Source organism: Hermetia illucens, chromosome 3, assembly GCF_905115235.1.
Source record: "Hermetia illucens chromosome 3, iHerIll2.2.curated.20191125, whole genome shotgun sequence".
NCBI lineage: Eukaryota > Metazoa > Arthropoda > Insecta > Diptera > Stratiomyidae > Hermetia > Hermetia illucens.
Genome location: NC_051851.1, coordinates 108,177,613 through 108,182,455, shown reverse-complemented (window position 1 = coordinate 108,182,455; position 4,843 = coordinate 108,177,613). Strand labels below are relative to the sequence as shown.

At 36.1% G+C, this 4,843-nt stretch overlaps 1 long non-coding RNA gene across 1 annotated transcript; it reads left to right on the top strand.

Annotated features, from left to right (window-relative positions):
* Nucleotides 1-856: 856 nt before the first annotated feature.
* On the top strand, nt 857-1,867 carry LOC119652279. Its single transcript, XR_005249526.1, has 2 exons — nt 857-1,217; nt 1,285-1,867. It is a non-coding gene; the product is annotated as an uncharacterized LOC119652279 (long non-coding RNA).
* The last annotated feature ends 2,976 nt before the right edge of the window (nt 1,868-4,843 follow it).

Sequence of the window (4,843 nt, the reverse complement as noted above, 5' to 3'; positions counted from 1 at the left end):
CCATGATTTGATTGTAAGTTCAACTTTAAATTCTCTATATAATCATATATCTTTCCTTCAACTCTAACTGTTTTATTCTGATCACAAAGAAGTAAAAAAGAATGCTTTAAGATCTTTTCCTTTTTTTAATTCACTTAATACGTTCGAAAATAATTGTTGTTGCATGTATTTTATTAGTTTCACTTCCACGATTCTTAGCTTGCTCAAAATTAAATTATTAAATCGACATTTTCAAAGCTATGAAAAATCTCAAAATGTAAACTAGAATCCCTTTTGTCTTTGAAAAGGAAGAGTACTTCTTTAAAAACTCTAAATTATCAATTTGAATTTTGTTGAACTTGAACTATTTTTTTTCAGTGTGAATCAACTTTTCTTTTGCGAAATTTTACCACTTTATGTAAAATCCAAGACTCTGAAAAGTCTTTCAAAAAATCTGGACCATTCTACCACACTTTATTTTTAATTCTCTTTATTGGGAACCTCTACTAATATAATCAGCTGGATTCGCCTTGTGCTTGTAGAATATTCGTACCTTTGTTCAGGATTAGAAATATTCAAAGTCCCACTATGTTATTAATATAAATATATTTTTGCAATACTTCGAATTTTATTCGACTCAATGGAATCATATTAGCCAAACATAATGAAATCTTCAGATCGTGAGTTAGACTTCAAATTACTATCTGCTTAATTAATAACACTTCATTATGTTAAGGCACTAAAAGAAATCAATTAGAAGTTTTAACTGAATTTAATAAAAGAATAATCAAATAAAATTATTCCTTAGAAAACTTTTCTGAGAACCAACGTAGGCAGATCTACTGTTCAGCATTATTTCAACGAAAAGAAAAAAATAATTGATTAATTACAGAACCACCTTCAGGAGATTCCTAGTCTTTAGAATTATGAAATGTATCCAAACCATCCAAACCGTCTATAGTATAAAGTTGACTCACAGCAATTTGTGTATAAGTTATCAAACTTAATCATGTAAACAAATGAGATTCGCGAATATTCCAAACACAAATTGACTTCTCCTATCCCGTTCCTCATTCGCCAGTTATTCAAATTCTTTTGTATAATAAAGGTTGACATTCTTTCATACACTATTGCTCACTTACGGAAAATTGGTGTGAGCAGAATCTTGACAAAGGCACAATGCAGAATTTTTTATGAACATAATTAAGAATTTTACAACGGAAGGAAAATTTGTACATGTAAGTGATGTTCGACAAATTAAATGTTTTATGTTGTTCAAGTAATCAAGACTTTGCTATTTTAAAGTTCATGGGGAGTCTGCCCAAGCGCTTCACAATATTCTTTGACCACAAACAGCCAGTTTGATTTGGAGAAGAATCCCCAACTCAACAGCTAAGATTAGAACAAAAATTGCCAGCAAATATTGAATTGAATATACGTTATTTAGAATGGATAATGAAATATTTAAATTTAAAACAGATGCGATTAACATCAAAGTGATATTACTGGCTATCCTTTGCGACATCATAGAGTACCGCACCCTTTAGCAGCAATTAGACCGAAGGGTGGTTTTAATGCATCCTGCATTTCATCTAGTAGTCATTGAATAATTATTTGCCATTAGGCCAACATTTTTGAATTATTGACATTTACCTTTGATAGCGTGGGCGTTGCAACGTTTACAATCGCTTGCTATTCAAATAAAAAGAAATACCCCCAAGAACGGCAAATTATAATTTCTTGTCCTTATATAGACGATTTATCAGCAGAAGCATATTCTTGGAGCAATTAACGAAAACAAAAAATAAAATAAAAAGTATTCCAAAGAAACTTGAATTACGCAAGTGATTTTTGAACTCTTATGAAATAGTAAAGAACATTTCACATATGGGATTTTTTTGATTTACATCCAAAAGTACTAGGCGCCTTCATGGAATGTCTTGCATGAGTATTTTGGCTTTCCTAATTATTATTACCATAATCAACAGAACGATGTTAAGTAAGATCTCAATGATATCTGATCCAATGGGATTATTTGGCTCCAACATCTTTAATGACAAAATATTCAATGCACCAAATATGGAAATATGAAGCAAATAGGGATAATAGGGTCGCAGCTGAATTTCTAAAAACTTGAAACATTCTAAGTGTTAATTTATAATTTTAGAAAATGTAAAGATTAATAGATCATTTGAGTTGAATGAGTTCGAAATTGTTGATTTAATTTGCATTGATTTGATTTTCGGATGCATCAACAATGTACTATGGTGATTGTGTGCATATAAAACAGATATCAAGATTAATCGAGAGGAAAATTATGAATTGAAGTTGGCATCTAGGATCGTTCTCTCTACTTAAATAAGATTTAAATAAAACTGGATTGATATCTAAATAAGTGGAATCCTATTGTTATTTAATTCCGAATTGTATTGCTGGTTTCCAAACAGTCGAAAACGATATTTTGAAGCAGTTACTCCTGTTAATCTATTCTTTTCTAAAAATTCACAAAATCATACGACGTCGAACAAAAAATTAACAGGAGTCAACATACATCAGCAATATATACATAAAGGAGAGAACGACCTGAACACAGAACCCCCTTTTTTTTTTTAGTCTGTTGCCGCTGCAAGGATCCAACATAGCGGAATGAACTTCACCACAAATGCGATCTGCGAGAAAATTGGCACCAACAAAATCTCGCACGATTCAGCCTACTTTTATTAGACAGCACGATTCTTGGCAATTTCACAAACAATATATCGTTCGGTTGTAGCTCCTCCTCTTCTGCTAAAATGAGTTGATACACACACGCAAGCAAATAATAGTTGCCTATCTGAAAATATAATTTAATCGTTGAAACATTCCAACTAAAAAGTAAATTAAATTTAAATTGTTGTTGACCACTTTGTCGACTATACACTTCCTGAAATCATTTTGTTTTCCGGGTTTTCCAAATTGGTATCGTCCATCCTCCCACGGACATCAGGCCGCGAAAGAGACAAAACACCATAGACACATATGAATGCTCTTCTGCTGCCTCTGACTTGACCTCTTCCGCGTCACTCGACTTTGCTTTCTGTTCGAAGAGACTGCGAGCAGCGGTGGTGGCACTCTGGGCTTGCTTCATGGAGACCTCTGCCTGGGCGAGAAGCGTCGCTTGGGTGGAAATCAAGGTCACCAACCGGCGGATCACTAACGACAGAAATAGAATCCAGATGCCGAGCAAAAGCAAGAAATATGCATGCGCCTGCCGACCTAACATTGCTAGAAACCGCAATCTAAACAATCGTTGCCATCGCGATGGGCTGGCTACCGGCAAAACGAACAATAAAACTACACCGATTTCAATGGGATTCACGAATATTCACGGACTAACGGCCCGCAGATAACACTCACAGATAGATACGGAAGACGCCTTTTACGCGTCAATCTTCACAGTAAAATTTTCGATGATTCACTGCAAAATCACTTCCATCACTGATTTTAGCCCATGACAGTTCCGAGGCTGCAACGATAGGGGCATAATTGCAGTTGTCACGCTATTTCACAATCTGCGGCAGCAGTTTCGCACGCCGTCCTTTCGTAATTTTCTGTCGTCTTCGAATTTGGCACGGCACGCCCGAGACAACAAATTACAAGACTTGGTCAGTTCCCAACATGAAAGTAAATTTCCGACAAAATTTAGGAATTCACCAAATTTATTCAATACACAAACATTCAATAATTATTTAACCGCAACCGACACCTCGTTGACTCTTATCAGTTTATTCAATTATACGATTGCAAATTGTTTATTGCCGATGCGATATATCCGGCTCGAAGGACCAAATGTAAAGTAATTAAACGCACAAATATAAAAAGAAACACAAAATAATTCCGTCACTTTGTCTTTATTTCTCAAGATCTACACTCTTCTATATCTTCTTCTATTCAACTCTTTCACGGCGTATCTCCGATTGAGATCCTTTCTTATCTTAAAGCGTAAAACTGGACAAGTGGAAGGGTTTCAAGCTAAACCTGTTTTCACACACACATATTCACCACACACATGTATTATTGGAAGATCTCCGTCGAGATCTGTTCCCAATTTTCTCATTTGTGTAGGATTGCAAGCTATGGCAACAAGTTAGTACGTCTACTAATTGCGTGTTACCATGCTCGTCCTACACGTTTAACTAAACCTCTTCCACGACACTTATTACAGTTTTCATCCGATTGCGCATTGATAATCAATGAGTCGGAGACACTTTAACTCTCATTGCACATTCCGAATACGAAATAACTGAGAGACATAGAACTCATATTTTGTCTCAGTTTTAGCTTTTTACACATTTCGATTTCACCACTTAACAATTTCTTTATATTTTCTTTTATTAAGTCGCATTCCCAAGTTTTCACTTTGGCCCGTATATCCGGGTTTATACGATTCGAGATCCCTGGGCATGTCAGCGATGATTTTCGCGTGGTTGGCATGTGATGACGGTTTCAGCTTTGGCATTGCATCCTTGAGCAGACGCAACGGACCGTTAGTGTTGAGTCCTGACCTGATGTTGACAACAGGGCCGCTGGGAAATCTCACAATCTCCCCGTATACCAGCTCAAATTTGCAGCAAATTTTTCCCGATTGGCTGTCCGGATGCCAAGTAGAACGAGTGCAAGGACCTGAGACCAAGTAGGGTTGACTTGGGCCATTATAGCCGTCGGTAATTACAATTACTAGCACACCAAGCGTTAAATCCATTCTCGACAGGGCCTTTGCAGAGGTATCATAATTCTTCAATACCTAAAACCGTGCGAGTCTCGCAAAGGGCCAATGATGTCGAGGTGGATTGCTAGGAAACGCTTGATGGTCCGAGGGAACACT